This window comes from Arachis hypogaea, chromosome 18 (assembly GCF_003086295.3).
Source record: "Arachis hypogaea cultivar Tifrunner chromosome 18, arahy.Tifrunner.gnm2.J5K5, whole genome shotgun sequence".
In the NCBI taxonomy this organism is placed as follows: domain Eukaryota; kingdom Viridiplantae; phylum Streptophyta; class Magnoliopsida; order Fabales; family Fabaceae; genus Arachis; species Arachis hypogaea.
In genome coordinates, this window is record NC_092053.1 from 56730832 (window position 1) to 56737807 (window position 6976).

Sequence of the window (6976 nt, forward strand, 5' to 3'; positions counted from 1 at the left end):
GGGGGCTAACAAGGGTGATGTAAAAGGTAGGCTAATTTGGGGTAAGTGAGATAAAATCAAATGATGGCCTCAATCATTCTCTTGGTATGTATCTTATTCTATATTCTATAATTGGACATATAGATTAAAGCAAAGTAAAGAACATCAGAATAAAAAGAAATGTGACACACAGAAATGAAATTATGGTTTGAATACAACCATACAATTTAAGCTCAAGACTCACAGGCTGTGTGTTCTCTAACTCAAGCATCATATATCATTCATATATTGTATGCAGGTTTAGTTAAAAATTTCCATTATTCTCTTAAAAAAATTTATTTAGGGTAGCTTTTAAAGTTTTAATGTTCCTCCTTGATGAAATGTTGTCAACTAACATGTAATGCTATATATACAAGGTGCGGGTTATTTTGATTCTGTTAAAGTTCCTAGTTTACTTCCTTTTTATATTTTTCTATTTAAACTATACTATCTTATGCTAAAAAGGGTAAACTATACTAATTAATCCACTAATAAATCAGAATTGCAAACTAAACTAAATAACTAAAATGAACTAAATAACTAAGATATGAACTAAAGATGCAAAATGCAGAAAATAGAGTAAAATATACAAGTAGCAATGTATAAGTACTCAGAAAATAACAATAAAAGAAAAATACAGAAAAATGTCCAAAATAAAAGAAAAAGTATGTAGTGGTTCACCAACATAAACGCCAGAGATGGCGACCTCCCCACACTTAAAATGAAACATCGTCCTCGATTCTCAATCAAGCCAGGTGTGAAGGAGTGTCATCACTGGTAGGGATGGCAGCTGGGGTCTCTGTGGCGGTGGTGGGCTGGGGGTCTGGCTGCTGTGGAGGTGGGACGGACTGGAGCGGGATCTCCGGATCTGCAGCCTCTATCTGGGGCATAACCTCCTGATGCGGGGCATCCTGCTCTGTGGCTGCCTGCTGATGAGTCTCCGCCTGGGAATGAGGCTCTTCCTCGTGCTCATCCTCCTCCTCGTGCTCATCCTCTGATGGCTCTGAAGGGGTGTCGGGCTCTGAGGGGATGTCGGCGCCCTGTCTGATCATTAGCTTCAGATGGGAATAGCGTCGCCTGTTGCGGCGCTCTAATCTCTCATACCGGCACCTGTTACGGCGCTCCATCTGATCAAGCTGGCAGAATAGACGGTGCACGAGGAGATAGACTGGCTCAGAGGCGGGTGGAGGTGCAGTGGTGGCAGCAGGGGCAGCTGGGGCAGCTGTGGATGAAGAGGCTCCAGCAGATGGAGGGGCTATCTCATCAGTAGCAGTGACAGGTGGTGGTCTGTAGCCCAAAGCAAGGAAATTCCTGCTGTGCGAGATGATCTTCCTGCAGTCCGCTGCTGGGGGTCTCTCATCGGCATCCTCCCAAGGCACATCAGCCTAACGGCCTAGCCGTGTAACCAGGTAAGGAAAGGGGAGGGTGCCTCGGACGTGGGCCTTGGCCATATAATGCCAGATAAAACGAGGCAGATAAATGTCCTTACCCTTCAACACACACCAAAGGAGGGTGATCATGGTAGCCGGGATCTCCGTCTCGTGAGTACTCGGCATCACAAAGTTTCTCAAGATCTGATGCCAAAGTCGAGCCTCATCGTTCAAGTACACTCTCTTGATCCCTCTAGGCATAGTGGTGTTCTGACCCATCTCCCAAGGAACAGCAGGGTCGAGAGCTATTCTTGCCTTCACAGCATCCCAGTCAAACTGCATCATGCCCATGTCCTCCTCAGCCTGTGCAAAACCATCTGGCTGATCAGACTTGGCTGGGAGCTTGAGAATGGTCTCTATGACTTCCTCAGTGACCAGAATTAGCTTTCCTCTCAGGTTCACTGCATCTAGGGTAGTAAGGTAGTAGTTGCAATAGAATTCCCGGACCCAAGATGCATTGACCTCTGTCAGTGGTCTCTCCAGAAAGTACCAGCCCCTTTGCTTGATTTGCTCAGTAGTGTACTGCTGGAGGGCCTCTAGAATCTTCAAGGTACGTTCCAGGTATAGATTTCTGGAGTTTGCAAAAGCCGGGTACTTCAGTTCACAGTACCGGTTTGCAAATTTTATAGGATCATTTGCAGGAAGCAGTTGGTTAGCTTTCTCCTGCTGTGTGAAATTCTTCTCCCACCATGATGAATCGTGCATTAAAGAAATCATGGACTGGGAGGAATCTCCTCTCTTGCGCTTGCCTTTACCTTTCCTCTGTGAGGCAGACATCCTGGTAAGCGGAAGGGTGGAACAGGGAAGAAGGTGGCGGCGGCGGCGTCCGGCACGGTGGTGGTGCACGGCGACGCGGTGGCAGCTGAGGGGGCAGTGGTGGCGAGGGTTTTGTGATAGAGGAAGGGAGGGGGGCTTGCGGTTGGGTGGCAGAGGGGTGTGCGGCTGGGGTGCCGGCAGTGGGGGGCGGTGGTCGCGGAGGCAGTGGCGGAGAGGGGAGGGGAGAGGAGGAAGGGAGAAGAAGGGAGGGGAGGGGGTTAGGGCGGCGGTGTACGGGGTGGCTGCGGCGTTGGGGTGGTGGTGTGGCAGCTGGCTGGCGGTGGCTGGGAAGGAGAAGAAGAGAGAAGGAGAAGAGGGTTGGGGGTGAAAGGGGGGGCTGCGCGACTGATAGGGTTCGCGGGCTGAGGGGGTTATATTTTCGATTCCACGCGGCCGGGTGGGGCACGCAGTCGCGTGGCTCGGACGGGAATGGGAGTGACGCGATCGCGTGGAGTGCGCGATCGCATGAGAGGGGGGAAAGAAGGTTGACGCGATCGCATGGGTCGCGCGATCGCGTCGCTGGAATTCGTGCTAAACGCACGACTCCAGCGCCGTTTCAGCGCAACTCTCTGTCTCCTTTTGGGGTGATGTGCAATCCATGTGACGCGATCGCGTCGCTCACGCGGTCGCGTGGGATTGATATTGTACATGTGACGCGATCGCATGGGGTATGCGATCGCGTGGGCCAATTTGTGCGAAACGCACAAGGGCCGCACGATTCCAGCCCAACTTTCTGTTCGTTGGATCCTTACGCCGATATATATATCACGCGGCCGCGTGGGTCACGAGGTCGCGTGGGTGGTGTCTTTCGCGATATGACGCGATCGCATGGGGCATGCGGTCGCGCCATGCAACCACTTTTTTTTTATGCATGAAAAGTGCAGAATGCAATGACTATCATGGATGCTTATGCATGATTCCAGGTTTAATAAATTAAAAAGAAAAAGGGAAAATGAAAGCAATTAACAAGAAATAAATTGAAAAAAAAGCGACCATACCATGGTGGGTTGTCTCCCACCTAGCACTTTTAGTTAAAGTCCTTAAGTTGGACATTGGAAGAGTATCCTGTTATGGTGGCTTGTGTTTAAATTCGTCCAAAAATCTCCACCAGTGCTTGGAATGCCAATAGCCTCCGGGGTCCCAAACTAGGCATGTAAAGCTCCTGCGCAACTTTAAACAGATATCCAACCTCCCGGGATGACGAATGTCAGAACATAATCCATGATCCCAAGCTGTGTTTTTTGATCCGCCTCCGTTTTGATTTGTAAGTTTCCATTCGAGTGGGTTAAAAAGTAGAATCTTACCGTGGTGACCAAACATCCTCCGTGATCCATGCAATTGAGCACGATACCAATCCGTGTTCTTCGAGGTGAAGCGTGGAACTTTATTGAACCGGGTGCACCAGCTCTGAATACGAGCCATTTCCCTCTTACTCTTAAAGCCGCAGAGAGCTCTAAGTTGGCCATCTATTTCAAGCAAACCATATTCAAGTGAATAAGTAAAATTATAAGTTAAGGATTGTACCCACTTAAAGCTTGTATTGGGTGGTAACGGCCTTGGGATAGGTGTTTTTGGTGGTTCTGCAAGTTCCATTTCCTTGTGCTCTTCTGTGAATTCTTCCACTTCCTTGCAAAGATCTTCAATTGTATCTGTATCCTGGTCAAAGTCTTCTATGTCTTCCTCATCACTCGAGTCATAGATTGGAGGTTGAGAGAAATCTACCTCCGCATCATCTTCATATTCACTTGGGGAAGATTCTTCGATCTCAGAGAATTCACTTGCGGACGCAAGTTCATCACTAGGAGCACTAGACTTGTGACTATCATCATCAAGGAAAATTGCTTCTTGGATTATTCCGTCTGATTCTTCGTAAATGACTTGCCTTGGAGATTGTACGGTATCCTCCTTAGCATAAACTGTGGCATCTTGGACGGAGTTTTCCTTAATTCTGGATTCCCAAGGAAGTTCAGCATCGCCTAGATCTTCAACCAACTCTTCTTCTTGAACAATGACAGCTTTTTCCACTTGTTCTAGTATGAATTCATTCTCTGTCTTGTCCACTGGAGTCTCTAGTGTTTCTTTCATGCTACGCTCTTCATCAGGCTGTCCACATGGAGCTGTGGTTGATCCTTGTATATTTGAGCGCCTAGTGACCCATTGAATTAGCGCTTGCTCCAGTTGTTGAATGGTTGTTTGAAATTTAATCATTGTTTCTTGCAGGCGATCCTTTGCTTCGCGGTTTTCCAGACTTGGACATGATACAAAGGAAAGTGGTGATGATTGGGAACGATTGGATTGGTATTGGGGTGAGGAAGGATCATATGATGGCGAATGGTGAAGAGAAGCTCGTGAGTGTGGTGGTTCGAGGTTATGTTGAAAGGATGGTTCATATGCACGGGGTGGGGCTTGTTGGTAGTTACAAGGTTGTCCACCATGTCTTTCAGCTGGGTATGCACGGTAGAATGGTCTTTGTCCAGGATATCTCGGAGGGTGTTGCTGCCAAAAGGGTTGATTAGATCCTCTTGGTTCCATCCATCCTTGATTGGTCTGACCTTGATGCACATTCCTGCTGTTACTTCTATTTCCTTTAACAATATTAGAACCAAACTCAAAGCGAGAGGGGTGAGAGTTCATAGTAGCAAATAAAGAGAAAAAGGAAAAACAACAACAATTAAACAAGCAAAAGAAAAATATTTACAATAACCAATAATAAGGCACACGTTAACAGTTCCCCAGCAACGGCGCCATTTTGACGTCGGGTTTTCTACCAGTAAAGAAATTCATAGAAACGGTTGCGTTGTAGATATAGTTTCTAAACCGGAAAAAATCCCTTCGTACAAATGTGTTGGGTGTCACAAGTAACAAACCCCTTTTAAAAATTGTTAACCGAGTATTCAAACCTCGGGTCGTCTTCTCAAGGAACTGCGAGGACGTATGTTCTTATTATTGGTTATAAGGGTTGTAATCGGGGTTTAGAAGGTGAGAAGCAAGCAATTTAAATGACGAGTGAATTAATTGGCAATTAAAGATAAATAATAACTGTAAAGCAACTTTTAGCAAGGTAGAGAAATTAGAGGTCCAACATAGTTATCTCTCTCAACAATAATGAAAGTTGAATCTAAACTCCACTTGGTCAACCTTTACCAGAGCAAAGGAAAGTCAAGGGACTAATTAAGTTGACCTTTGAATCCTAATTATTTCCTAAGAAAAGGTTGGGATTATTTAAGTTTAACTCAATTAGCAAGATAACGATTATCAATTATGTTGAGTTTAATAACTGTTGAGTTACTAAATTCTTAACCAGAACTAAAAGGAAAGAAAAAGTAAAATTGCTGGAATAATAATAAAAATATCCTTAGATGGAAAGCAATGATAACTTAAGTCAAAGAGAACAATCATGAACTGAAAATACCTCAAATATCATTAATTCAAATAGAAATCTGTAATACGGAAGAATTCTTGGATCAAATTATAATAATCAATTCAAATGTTGGAATAAATAAATAGAAGTAAAAACTAAAAGAACATTAAACCTGGATCCAGAGTTACTCTTAAAACAAGAAGAAATCCTAAATCCTAAAAGAGAGAGAGAGAGAAGATCTCCCTCTCAACTAAATCTAAATCATTGAAAGGTGAAAATATGCGAGCTCTCCCTGAATGGATGCATTCCCTCACTTCATAACCTCTGGTCTATGCCTTCTGGACTTGGATTTGGGACAAAAAGGGCCTCAGAACTCGTTATGAGCATTTTCTGCAATTTCTGATGCGTGGCCTCTGTCATGCGTCCGCGTGGGTCACGCGGTCGCGTCATTCGGAGCTTTTCCTTGCCACGCGGTCGCGTAAGTCATGCGACCGCGTCAAGTGCGTTCTGCTTAAGGCGCGCGGTCGCGTCAGTCATGCGATCGCGTCGCTGCTGATTCGTGCTTGGCACGCGATCGCGTCATCCATGCGATCGCGTGAACACCAGTTTCTTTAAAGCTCCATTTTGCTTCCTCCTTCCATTTTAGTATGTTTCCTTTTTCATCCTTTAAGTCATTCTGCCTTAAAAAATCTGAAACTACTCAACACACTAATCACGGCATCGAATGGAAATAAAGGTGATTAAAATAATTAATTTTTAAAGCTTAGAAAACATGTTTTTCATTATATGACATACTAAGGAAGGGAAAGTAAAACTATGCAATTAATGTGAATAAGTAGGTGAAGAGTTGAATAAATCACTCTAATTAAGCACAAAAGAACTCATGAAATATGGGTTTATCAGGGGCATTTCCTTAGCATCCCTCTGTACCTTGGTGCACGAAATTGTGATCATCAACAATGGCGCCAAAGACTTGGTGCTCTCAAACGTGAATCACACTTTATCACAACTTCACACAACTAACCAGCAAGTGCACTGGGTCGTCCAAGTAATAAACTTTACGTGAGTAAGGGTCGATCCCACGGAGATTGTCGGCTTGAAGCAAGCTATGGTCACCTTGTAAATCTCAGTCAGGCGGATTCAAATGGTTATGGTGAATTGATAATAAAAATATAAAAAAATATAAACTAAGATAGAGATACTTATGTAATTCATTGGTGAGAATTTCAGATAAGCGTATAGAGATGCTTTCGTTCCTCCTGAGCCACTGCTTCCCTGCTGTCTTCATCCAATCATTCCTACTCCCTTCCATGGCAAGCTTATGCAGGGCATCACCGTTGTCAATGGCTAC